At 33.0% G+C, this 14,404-nt stretch overlaps 1 protein-coding gene across 1 annotated transcript in view; it reads right to left on the bottom strand.

The window, feature by feature from the left end:
- The window catches only part of LOC122711777 (tyrosine-protein kinase transmembrane receptor Ror), a 276,507-nt gene that overhangs the window by 213,194 nt on the left and 48,909 nt on the right, over nt 1-14,404 (bottom strand). The gene's annotated exons all lie outside the window — the stretch shown is intronic.

Below are 14,404 nucleotides of genomic sequence, written 5' to 3'. Positions count from 1 at the left end.
TTCAAAGAAATCGAGAGAAAGAGATCGGCCGGGTAAATTGAATGTACTTACAATTAAACGCTTCCTCCTTTTTTTCCTGTCCTCCTTCTTTGCTATTTCACAAATGGGAAGTTTAAGAGAAAAGGGGATGGAGCGAGGGGAATCGCGGTTGGAGATAATTTCTTTTCGCCCTTTGATTTTTTTCAACAAATGGAATATTGAATATTCGTGCAAGTATTTTTGCTCGTTAAAACATTCTAAATTCTTACGATTCGAATTGATATATTTTATATATAATTTATTTTAAAAATAAAATTATTATTTTGCTCGCGAATTTTTAATTAATAATAATAATTAATAATAATTGATACGAAGAGAAATTAAAAACATGTAAAATAAATATTTCTACTATTTTTTGTTATATTTTCCAAAATTTTCCTTCATTCCGTTTCAAATTTCATTAAAATTTCAAATTTCATTAGATAGATCATGAGAATCATGTTCGAAATTTTAAATTTAAAATTATTGTAACTACGATACCAACAAAATGAAAATCACAGAATAAATGAAAAAGAAAAATTCGATCACGACATAATAAAAATATCGAAATCAAATCAAATTAATCTACTAATACAAATACGAAATCGCTACAATAAAAATATCCAGATAATCCTCTAATTCACCGTTCTTCGTAAAGGTATACGGTACAATACCCTCGAAACAAAGGTTTTTTGTGCGTGGTAACGTGAGAAAAGACGCGGTGTGCAAGTTGCAAGGGTGCAGTTGTGTCAACGTAGTGGACGAGGGTGCAGAGAGGGGTGGAGTGGCGCAGACTGGCGCAATTAAAATGCAAATTATCTCTTTTCGCGCGGCCATCTTTCCAGAAGAGGCTGGTGCTCGCAACCCTACGCCGTCACCGATTAACTTGGAACTAATTTACGACGACGGAGGCAACGACGACTCCGTAGTTGGAAAACGGCGTGAGACGTTTTGTCTCGCCGCGGACAGAGTTAATACGGCACTAACGTCATTTGCAAGTGTCAGTCGCGGGTTGTTTCTTCGCTTAGAGCATGATTCTCGCCACCGTGGCATAAAGGATAAAACGTGAAAGGCTTTGTTTTCAAAAGTGGATAGAATCATTTGTCATACGATGGAAAATTGCTGTTGTTCCTTTATTCGAGAATCGAACAGCATCGAAGTTATCATTGTTAATAAAATTAAAACGAGTTAAATCAGGTAGTGTAAATGTACGTATACAGTTAAGGGATCGTTTAATTATTCATTCATGTTGTCCTCGATAAAGGATGTTACGAGATAATATGTACGCTTTGATCGTGATAGGTAAGGGATTTTCGAATAAAGGTATGATGGAAATTAATGAAGTTGTTTTGCATACTATATCATGTTTAAGAATTTGTTTTTTAGACTTTATAGAAATTTTTTTTTTTGGGGAGCCTCTAAGGAGAAACAAAATAATGTTGCATTAATTACATCATAACTAATATTATAATTATAATAATAATATAATTAATAAATAATATAACTAATATCATCATTCCACATTATTTCTTTAAAATATAATTTTAATAAATTATTAGTATTATTAACCCCTCTATTAACTCAATAGAAGAATAAAATAATTGAAGAAACATTTGAAAAATCTCCAAGAAGAAATTCCTCAAAAACGTTTCAAATTCCTTAAATTCACTACCAAGAATGCAGTCCAGAATCTATTAAAATCCAAATATACGCTCTCACGCATCTTCAAAACCTGTTTCCAATGAATTCTCAAAAACTCTTGATAAAAATAAAAAGAAATAAAAAATAAAAAATTAAATCGATTTCACGAACCATCTATTTACAAGGGCTCAAACGAAGGAAACAAGGCCTGTTTTCAACTATTAATTACCGTCTCCCCTAAGAATTTATCGTAATTGTGCAACAACCTTCTCAAGAGATACGTTTATCACGTTTGCCTGGAAACGGAGGTAGGTATACTCGTCTCTAGTCCCCGATATCGCTTTGATACAACCAAGATTATCGTATGGGAATAGTATGCACTCGAGCCCATGAATTCCAATTAAAAGCCTATCGTAAGTATTTATAGGGAGAAGACGGGACCGATATCTGGCTGTTACAATGGCCGTTAAGATAATCAGCTTTAATTACGCACCTCGTAAAGCCTTTATGATTCCGGTCAAGATGGCGTCCAACTTTAAAGGGAAATTTTTGCGCAAAGACATATAGTTACCTGAAAAGAGAGAAATTGTTAATTTCTTAAAAATTATAAAAAAGCGAAATTATTGAATAGAAGTTTCAAACAATATTATTGTTTTATTATATAATGTATTTTCTTTATTATTTAAAATTGATTATTATGATACAAAATAGAGAATTTGAAAAATTGCGAATAAAGAATGTTGAAAAACTATGATACATTTTATTAAATTATTTTACAAAACATATAAATATATCGAATAAAATAATAATAATGTAACATTAAATTTATTTCTATACTATATTTGTATATATCTTATCATCTTTCATTCTTCTAGCAAACATCCTTCGAAAAAATCAGAAAAATGCAAAGCGTTAATACATTTTGAAGCATAAAAAGACTTGAGAATATAAATCTTTAAAAAGCGTCTTTAAAATAGTTAAAAAAATGTTAGAAAACACTATCATAAATTTTTATGATCCAATCAAATTTCACATTCAACCTCTCTTTTTTCCCAATAAAAATAAACGAAGACCCAAAGGAAAAGAGAAAAATTTCGTTCCAACTTTAAAATCTCGAACTAAGCATGATTTCCAGCCACCGTGAACAGCACTGTCCAGTAATATAACGGTGAGAGAACGTAATAAAGCTTGCAGTCCGCGCGTCGAAATTGGGCGGCACGACGAAAGAGTAATGAAACTGCGGCGAGTGTGTAACACCGGTTATATAGTAGAACGCGAAAACAACGGAGGCACGGATGCATTCTTTGCACAGGGTGGAGAACGCGAAGTGTTTGAAATTTCTTTACCGAGAAAACTTGTACACCCACTTTCATCCGCCTTTTTTATTGGACGCGGAGAACCCTTGCAGGAATATTTTCCTGGAAACTTCCATCCGGTAATTTCGACATTTTTTTTTTTTCCTCTATTTCCTCCTCCGCGGAAATTCGCTTCGTGCCGAAGTTTTTCTTTATAATTCCCGACCAAGAGGTTATTGGATATACCGGTCAGAAAAAAAAAAAAAAATTCTGTCTTAGGCAAGAAAATTCATCTGAACTAAAAATTCTGATTTTAATAAAAATTTGTGAGTAATGTATATTTTTTTCATTTTTATGACAGTATGGGAGAATACTAAGAATTAATAACAATACTTTTCATTTAATAAGTTTTAAAAAAATTGGAAAAGTCGTTAAAACCTTGGGCGTTGATTACATCTACTTCGAATGATATTCTGTTAAAACAAAATTTGCTCCATATAACTCATTATACTTTACAAAGTTTCATATATTTCAAACTCGAAGAAATAAAAAACTTAAATTTTATAATACGAGCGTTTAATCATAAGTTTCAATTATAGATAACTTTGAAATTGCTCTTCTAAAAAATTAAAAGACAATACTTTCCTTTATGATCTATTATATCAAAAGATTTTATGTGGAAAGTGGTAATTTCCTTTAAAAATATATATAGGTGTTTAACTGTTAATTTCGATTAATATATAATAGTTTACGTTCTAAATTGCGTCGAAATATTGGTTAACCGCTGGTAATTTAATAATTCAGTGTGTCATAATAATTAATGAATTTTCGTACGGATCGTTCTACGCGAATTCTGTTAATTCCGAATGTTAGAATTACTAGAAATTTTGATAATATTGAAATATACGTATAAAGTATATACCATATAATATATAGTATAATTAGAGGAAATATATATTCAAATTATAAATATATAATATATAAGTATAACAAATCTTAAAATTAATAATGTTGAAAAAATTCTTATGATAATAATCTATATTATGCAATGAATATCGCAAATGAATATTCTTTCATACTCTTATTCCAATCGCTCATCCAAAAAATTAAATTACATAAAAATTATACAATCCTTTGATTAATTAAACTTGTAATTGTTTTTGTTTTTTTAATTAACGTAATTTTAATTAACGTAATTAAAAATTCGATTTTCCGTTCGATTTTCACATTTTTTTAACACAATAAATCCACATAAAATTAATCGTATAAAAATTAATTAATCCCGTCATATGTACAATTTCTGCCACGAATTACCTCTCTTTTATAGTAATTAAAAATTCCTCTGAATAAGTAGCCGTGTAACGTAACTCAAATAACATCCGCGTATTTTCATTTCTCTGAAATGAAATGATGAACGAGAGAAAAAATTCAAGCTTACTTTGATCGATAATTCAAAGAAGCTTTAAGCGATTAAAAACTCGAACGGATCGAAGAGAGAGAAAGAAAGAAAGAGAGCGAAACATTGCGCGGTACAAATGGTTCATTTACACGAAACATCCAATATCCTGTTATGAGCGCACGTATTGTACACTCAGAGCCGGTTCTGCCGGAACTCCACGTTTTTGCAATCCTTCCTCCGTCGCGCAAATATTTGCGAATTGCACCGGCATGCGAAACGAGCTGCATGCGCCGATGGATGAACTCTGAACAAACGATGCATTGTCAACGCACTAAATTGATACCTTTTGATCTCTTTTCACGAGCTACTACGAGAAATTATGAAAATTATACGAATTGTCGTAGGGGAATCAAAGGATTTCGTAAATTTTTTATTTTACGATTATCGAGAATATTGTAAATGTTTACAAGAAACATAGAGTACTATTTCTAACAAATTTTCTAATTTATGCAAGAGGATTTCTCTTATTGATTGTTCCAAAATAATTGCCAATTTGTTTTATTTTATAATCATAATTTTATTATGTTCAATAAAAGAATCTATGTTTCAAATAATACGATAAAATAGCAACTTTATCTTTTACGTTATTTTTTATAGAATACAGTGTTAAAATGAAAATGCATTTTTAGAATTCTTCTCAAAATTTTGAAAATTTAAAATATCGAGTTCTTCAATTATTAAGAATATTATTCCTTAATTTGTATTATTCATACATAACTTACATCGCTACAACAATTATTGTATCTCGGATTTTAAGATTAAAAACGAATAATTTTTTTCACTCGCGAAAATTGCAGACGTATTATACGATTAATCATTGGCAATCATACGACAGTTTCCAAATATTAAAAATCTTGCAGTTTATCATCGAAACGCAATTTCCTCGGAGATCTCCGCGCGACACGTTGCAATTCGATCGTCGAAGAGAACGTTTCACCGAGCTTTCGACTTTTATCGCGGATGCTTCTCCCTCAGTTTCAAATTTCCTGGCGATCCGGCCCGCCATCCAGCCTCGATGGTAAAAAAAAAAAAAAGGGAAAAAGGTGTTGGGGTTGTTCGAGTAGAATGTAAGCTGATCCGATGAGAAATAAAAAGTTCTGAAATTCCAAAGTGTGTTGAAGTGTCGAATTCACTTTTGATCCGAGCGGAACACCATCCGAAAAGTTAATCGTTTCGAATCTTCTATAGAGAAGTAACGCAAATTATTTTTTTCTTAAATTGATTTTTCATGGATCTTGATTCCTGTTTTTATTGTTGTTTATATTGTTGTTTTTGAAATTTATTTTTAATTCAATCAGATAAATGTATAATCAACTATATCATTTCATATATTATTTAATATATATTAGTATTTAATAGATTTTTAAATATTTATATCGATATCTTTAATTTCTATTATATATTTATAAATAAACGAAAGTAAAAAAAAAATAAATTAAGGTATACTTATTTTTTAAGACATTACATTATCTTCAAATATTTTTATAAATATGTCAACTATTTAATACCTTAGAAAGGAAATAAAATAAGAAAGAGTTCCTAAATTGAGTAAATTACAATTATAAATTTCTCTCTATAATAACCAGTTATTACTAATTGTTAAAATAATTATTTATAAATTAAAGATGAAAATATTTCGAGCTATTATACCACATATTATCTCGCTCCATTCGAAGTAATGTACGAATTAAAATTATGAATGGAAACAAATAACGTTATTCGAGCAAACCCACCATTTAATCATAAATCGTATATTTCTAAATTCGCGAGTAAAACGGTTCCCGTTATGTAGACACGAACTCCATAATGAATTCATCTGACACTCTAATGTACTCACTGTAAACGCACGAATATATACACTTAGCAGAGCTCACGAGACACGAATGCAGTCGCAGAAGACGTTTCTCCCGTATCTAATTTTGTTCCGTGGATGCAGCGTTTCTAAAAAGAGTATCGAACCGCTTAAAAGTACGCCGGAAATGGGAATTCCTTTCCTGTGCACGCTAATGGACACGGGCCACGTGCAATTCTCCCGTGAACCCTTTGTCAATCTTGATATTTCTCTTGAAACTATTTAACCCATACAGAAATATCTCTCCAATCTTATATTTCATTTAATTGTATGATAATTGTAGAGAAATGGAATGATGGAATCTTTGATATATTATATAATTTTTAATTTATTTAATTATAGATAATAATTATAATACGATAATAATTGAAAAAATAAATGATTCACAATACTTGATGATTAATCGATGCAAAAATATCTTCTTAACTAACTTTCTAGTTGTAGATATTCAAATTATTTTATTTAATTGTACATAATATGATAATGATTCTTCTTCAATTTGCATGCAAAAAAATATCTTTATAAATGTTATATAGACATATATTATGAATTTATAAATAATACCAAATTTTTTTGAACAACAAGAGGTTCCAACCAAAAAAAAAATCTATCCAAACCATAATAACTATCTTAAATTAAAATATCTCCTCTCCGAATACAATTTATTCGTTTCTCACACTTACTTCTCCAAGCAGAAGGAATCAACAGCTGCTGGACAGATCGAGATCTCGCGTGGTTATCGTATCAAACGCATAAATCTCCTCCTTATTGCTGTTATATGCAAAGCAGCGAGAATCGGCACGGGAACGAGGCAATCTCGAATACCTAAGAATAATGCATTCCTTCGTAGATCGATGCCTCGTCCCTCGTGTTTAGATATACATATATATATACACGCGTGTACCAAGGTGGAAATAAACGAAGGAAAGAGGGACAGAAGGGGGGAAAAAAGAAAGACGATTCGATAGAGATCGGTGCGGACTTATTTAATTTGGGGACCGGTCGGCCTCCCGAGTTGTTTGCAGAACGATCGTTAACGCTGATTTATACGCTCATTCATTTCCACGATGAACCTTTCTCTCTCTATTTTTCCTTTTCTCGCACATGCACACGCACGCAATCTCTCTGTTTCTCTCTCTCTCTCTCTCTCTCTCTCTCTCTCTCTCTCTCTCTCTCTCTCTCTCCCTCTCTCTCTCCCTCTCCGTGGTTACAACTCGATGCGGTTCTTCCTCGGTGTGCATCCGCAAAAATATACGAGTTCCGGGGACACGTGTTCAACGTGAGCGTGAAACAGGGCTGGTTTGCTAATAAGGGTTTTAAAAGATTGGAGACCTTCGGGCATGGAGGACACGCGGGCGTGGTTGTGTGAGAATTATGATTCGTTCGGGCGTGTCGATTAACGGAGGTTTTCGAATGGTGGACGGTGGGATGAATGAGGGTAAACGAGATGGAGGATTTATACGATTTTATTTCCGTGTCTTTAGGATAAAAGTTGTTATTAATAGCGTGTATTTGTATGGTCACTGAATGTATATATAGATTTGAGGAATAGGAGATAATTAATTTCGGTTTGATGAACGAGTCAAATAGCCAATGAGAGATCTTATTTTAATTTTTATATTTTTAATCTCATTAAATCCTGTTTAATTTAAATTCAAATTTTATTAAGTGAGATAAAAAGAATGTTATTTAATATAATAGTAAATAGTACGTTTCTTTTCTATTTTTCATCTACTAAATTTTGCAAAATTGAAGATAAGATATCAAGGATTTCACGTGTAATTTTATCCCCGTGTCGTTTTCCAGGCCAGAAACACCGGAAATTCTAATTCTAGGACTTAGAAGGGACTTGGATGCTTCTTCCTGATTCTCCGGGCAACCAACGGAAACGTCAGGATTCAGACAGACCTGGATTATAGAGTTAGGAACATCAAACTTCTGAGAACATGGTTACGCCAACTATTCGACCAGGGAAATTAGACTCTATTTCTTGCATGAGATTAGAATCAGAATTAGTCGAGCGTGTCGTTTAATATCGAAGGATTTCTTCGAATTTCTACACCAGTATTAATTTAAAATTAAAAAATATATATACTAGTTGAATATATATATATATTAGAGAAAATTTCTAAATAAAATACAATATCAATATATTCCAAATATTAATATTTTTCATATAATTTCATAAATTATCATAAATTAACATTAAAATGATAAATCATTATTTTCATCCTAACTTTCACAAAATTAAAATAAATAATCTCGAAGAACCTTACACGCTCAACGTTCACAATTCCACTTGTCAAAATCCAAAAAAATCCACCTAAGTTTCTTTTACCAAGATTCATGCGGATTTCACGCTAATTCCTCCAGTGTACCAGGAATCCTTTTTCACAGCATCCAAGGATAGGATATATTCAGGGAACGCGTCGGGATACAAGCGAAAATTAGGTGTCACGAAGCAGCGTGTAGCCCGACGGGCAAGGACGAAACGCGAAGGCCGAGGCGAGGTAAGAAGAAAAAGAAGAAACGTCGATGGAACTCCACGGGGAGCACAGACGGATACACGGGAATAAGATACACGATATAGTGTGCCGTCCTGGCTGGATAAAGGGGGTAGGTGGATGTAACGAGTCGTCTATCGGTCCGCTTCCAATTTCCCAGGAGTTCGCGACGAAAACTTCCGACTTTTACGGATTCGATAAATTTGCCCAACTTTTCCCGGTAAACGGAAGTGGACTTTTCATAATCTTCCTTTGCTTTTCAATTCTTTCTCTCTCTCTCTCTCTCCCTCTCTTTTTTTAAAACGATTCGTACGATTGCAGTAGTCGCTGCGAGAGTTTGGCACCGTTACTGAAAACTCGATCGAGGATATGACTTTTGTGACAAATATAGATAAACGATGATAGGATTTTACGATATGATGTAAATGTATGGATGCTTCTGATTGGAAATGGATTTTGATTATTCTATAAGTGATAAGTTTTAGATAGAATGGTTTAAAAAGGTTTAGTTTAATGTGAATAAAGTTTCTAGTTGCTAAGAAATTATATGGTTTTATGATAAAATGAGCATTGATGTTTTAAACATAATTATATGTATTTATTTTCACCATAAAATTTATTAATTTCGTGTTTCGTTTCCTTCTTCTCTATTTTATCGCTCTATTCAAGTCATTCTTCAGAATCATCCCAAAATCCCATCGATCAATCATTCCGGTTCTTTTCGAATTAACACGAAAACGCGTCGCGACAAGCACGTGCAACGCCGTGTCACCGTATATCCATGGACAATGGACGACAATTAATAATGCAAACGAGACGTATCTATGTGTAACTGGTTGCGCAACTTCGTGGCTCATTTCGTTTCAAGTCTGCGTGCACGCGACAGAATTAATTCGATTGGCCGGCGTACACGAATTTATCGAAGAACGCGGCATCGGTGCGATTAATTTAATTCGACGTTTCGCGGAACAAACCAGTCTCGACTCGCGATTTAATTACCGTCTGCCGATAACTTTGCCGCGCCACATTTACCTTCCCTTTCGTTCTATTCCATACTCTCTACGAGTTTTATCATTTTTTTTTTTTCATTTTTTTTTTTTTTTCTTTTTGACGACAGCCACTGTTAGATTGGAATTTTACTTTGAGGAATGGCTCGTTCGAGTGGTGGTCATTTGATAAGGGAGAGAAGAAAGAAAAAGGCATTCCGGAAGTAGAAGACTCGCGCCTTCGATATTTTGTATGGAAATCGTATGATAGTTAAATACGTGATCTGATACAAAATTGTATTTGCACATGATTACATCATAATTTCACGATTACATAATAAAGATACGGGTATTTGAACGAAATAGTAATTCTTTATCTTTAATACGGAGTAATTTTTTTTTCTTTTTGTAGAAATATCATTTTTAAAATCAACGATCAAATTTCAATATGCTCTCGTTGTAGCGGTGCGAGATAAAACGTATACTTTATTATGTTGTAAACGAACGAACTTTCATTAAAATCGGAAATTGTAGGTTAGTCGAATTTCTCGTGTAAAATATTCACACGAACCACTATATTTATTGCAACATTTACATGTTAATTAACTGGATTCTATGTATACCGTTTCTTCATATGACCATAAAAAATTTGATATTATGGAAATGATATGTATGTAGAACACGGTAAGATAATACTTGATTGAAAAGTAGAAATGCATGCAAATCTAACTAATCTAACTAATCTTTCTAAATAAACAGATTATAACACGTATTCCTTTCGTTTAAAGATCCAGATCGTTTATAAATGTTTTAAAACATCATTCATTATTATTCGAATCCCACAAATTATAACTTATAGAATATTTATATTATACAAAGACAGATATTAATCATTAAAGATATAAAAAATGCGAAACCCGTATCACGAATGTTAAACAGACTAAAAGATCTCCGCTCTCCCTTATCTTCACCAATCCTCGAAAGATTCAACGAAAGCTTAACACGAAATCGAAATCCTGTTCGATCTAACTACTTTTCCTCCAATCCTTCCTCCGTTCCCTCGAAATCCATTAATCCACTCGGCCAGGAACGGATCCACGTTCGATCATAATCCCGTTGTCGGCGTAACGCAGCCGATTGAAAATCGGTCTCGGCTCATCGACCAATCGTTTCTTCTTCTCTCCTCTGCAACCAACCAACCACCTCCGTCCAGGAATCGCGCGAGCCCTAATTTGCATTTATATCGATCCGCGCCGCGAATGGAAATATTAAATCCATTTTCGTGAGAGGAGGGAGAGAAAGAGAGAGAGAGAGAGAGAGAGAGAGAGAGTTCACCCACGCGAGGCCAGCGTGGATGGAAAGAGAGGGGGAAAAAGAATCAATCGTGCAAGACGATGTCACGTAACACACGTGCAACGCACAAGCTTATCTGGCTTCCAACGAGAGCTCGTCTCTCGATTTATCTCGAACGAGGCTCTCCACGTCGCGGACGCGTTCACGAGGATTCCTCGACGTGTACCACGGGATTGAAAAACGCGTCGATGAATAATGCGCGATTGAGGGTTCCGGGATGAGGGTGGAGGGAAGAGAATAGAACGTTGCACTGCAATAGCGTTGGGAAGAGACTTGGCTCGTGGAGAGCGTGGCGGAATGTGGATCGAAGGTAAATATCCAAGGAAAAGATAGAGATGGATGTTTTGATTTCGGTTTTTTTTTTACTTACGATTCTTTTTTTTTTTGTGACGATAGAAATATCGAAGCGATGATTTTGATCTCGAATTTCTTTTTTTTTTCTCGTGTACAGTTTGCCTTCTGTTCACGTTCACTTTATTACAGAAAATAAAAGACGGATAAGATCGAAATACGAAATGGAATGTAAGTTTGTAAGAAAAATGAACTGGAGTTTACGAAATATCCGACATTTTCTTCGACGAAGATAAAAAAATTTAACAACAGAATAGTTTTTGTTGCACGAAGAATTGAAATTATTTTTTCGAAGGTTAAAATTGAATTGTTTCGTTAGAAAAATCTGATAAACGGAAAATATTATGGTAAATATTACGACAGATAGAAATTACGAGCGAGAATGAGAGTAGTATTTTAACAACTCCAAACATGTTTTAGCAACAGTTTCTTGCGACAACGGGGAGAGTGGGTACTACAAAGCAAGATTAAAGGCACTTGACGAATCTCTGACACGAACTACCAACTACTGCAATTCGCTTTAAGTGCTGAGAGTGCAATTTTCGTGGATATATTAGACTATTTAACGGGGAAAAGATGACGAAGCGGTTGCCGGTCATTAGACGAGCAACTTCCAACGGATCTTATACGAATACAGCCTCCGAAAGTAGAACGATGACAAATGATACTCTTGAAAATAATTACAGGGGAGAAGTTACTGGTACAGGCTGGATTCCAACGATCCTTCAACACGGATTAACCAGACGTGAAATATAAAGCTGTGCACGAAGCTCGAAGTATAAATTATTCGAATTTCTTCGGTGATCGGTCATTAATCGCGGGGAAATTTTCGAAAGAAATCCGAATGAACCACGATAGAAAGTGATGGATATGCGTTATTTTTAAAGTACGAGTGATATTTTAACTTATAAATTATCTGTGATTGATTATTTGTCTAAATAACACGAGCTTAATAATCTTGCAACGATCTTCGAAGGATTTTTCGATTTAAGATTTGCACGATTTAAGATCTTGACTTCTTTCCAATCATTTTCCAATCACATGAATTCTAAGGATTCCATCATAACATTCAAATCTGAATCTATATTACAAATTTAAAAAGTCTTTGAATAATGTGTACAATACGTTTGAAAATTAAATTCTGGATATTATTCCAAATAATTCATCATTATTAGGAATAATGATGAAGTTTTCGATCGTTGTATCATGATTTTACTTTCTTTCGAAAACAAATCACAATTGAACGATTGGAAATTAGGAGAAAATTCATTTCCACAACGGGACTAGATAAGCTCCATGTCAAATATAGAAGGAAAGATTCATATTGTCTCAAATTCACGAAACGTGAACCAAGTTTGGATTAAAGCGGAAACAATAATAACGAAATTCTTCGTTACCAGCGAAATAGATTGGCAAGAGCTTGATGTTTCGTCTTCTCCCGAGGATAGGAGCCATTACAATGGGAAACATTACAAAGCGTCGTTATTGTCGTCTGTTCGCTACTGATAGGGCTAAACCGTAGCTCAGTATCAAATTAACGTTTACGATAGGTCGCCATTCAAATCTAGCTTAAAGCCACGCATACGCCCGCCATATTGGACAATTCTATCATTGCCGTGCACGCGGTAACTACGATACCACCGGTTAATTAATTGCGATAAAAATGGTAAAACTGGTCCTCGTTTAACGTTCCGCGCGGTAAATTTTGCGAAATAGCAATGGGGAGAAATTTCGAATAAAATCGCGAAAATTAAACCTCAATGTTGATTTAATCAACGATCAATTTTATGGCTTAATATTCATCCCGGTTTTCGATACTTTTTTCTTTTTTTCTTTTTTTTTTTTTTTCTCATGGAAACGAGTCTGCCGAAAATTGATGAAAAATTCGTGAAAATTTTCCGTTAAAACGGTTTCGCGGAACCGAGCTCTTGTTGTTTGCGGTTTGAACGGATTAATTGATGATTTTTATGTGTTTATTTCGATGATTTGATTGGGGGCTCGAGCAGAGGTTATCTCGTGACAATTGTTATCGATTCATTTTTATTCTAACGGGAATGGAAAGGTTTATTTTCGTTTGAATAATCGAATTTTGAAATTGAAACGTTTTTTTTAGTTTTTGTCATTCCTTATTTTAACGTGATCCCGACAATCGATGAATACTTTTGTTAAATTATTTAAATTAATAAAATCTAGCAATCTGTACATTTGTACATTTTTAACGTACATTTGTCATATTCTATATCTAAATTTTGTTTTATATTATAAATTCCATTAAATTTCATTTCATAAACATAACTTAATTTAACTACAATTTAAATAGATAGATTCGAACTCTGTATATATATATATATATATATATATATATATATAACTGTAATATAGTTTCGAATAAATTTGACCATATAAACTCTCGACCGTATAATACGCTACAAATCATTTAGTTCAACGAATCTCCCCAAAACATTCATAACGTAATAAATAAATTTAGCATATAAATTAATCTACCGGTATTCCATGGAGCGTTAAAGCTCTTATAAACTCCGAAACAACTGTTTCATCTGGCTACGTTATTCCGTTAAACTCGATTTACATTTCGTTGAATAGTGATTATACTGAAATCACTATTGATTTGGGAAATAAAATTTTAAAGCTTAAAAAAGTAGAACTTTAATAATTGAGTAACTTTAAAGAAAAATATTCTTTCTTAAACTTAAATTTAAACTTAAACTTAAAAATAATATCCTAATTGAATCAACTTTACCCAATACACTTCACGTTAAAATATTTTTACAGATATTTTTACAAAACATTCTTACAGATTTAAAATTCGTTTTTAAATTTTATATATTAATGAAATAATAAATTATTTTTTATCATCGAAATCCTTTAGATTTATTTAACTATGACAAATATGATGATCACTATGAGAAAGAACAAATTTCCAA

This window comes from Apis laboriosa, unplaced genomic scaffold (genome assembly GCF_014066325.1).
Source record: "Apis laboriosa isolate Shangri-la unplaced genomic scaffold, ASM1406632v1 scaffold188_cov152, whole genome shotgun sequence".
Classification (NCBI taxonomy): Eukaryota; Metazoa; Arthropoda; class Insecta; order Hymenoptera; family Apidae; genus Apis; species Apis laboriosa.
The sequence above is the reverse complement of the archived record's forward strand: the minus strand, read 5'-3'. Positions and strand labels throughout refer to the sequence as shown.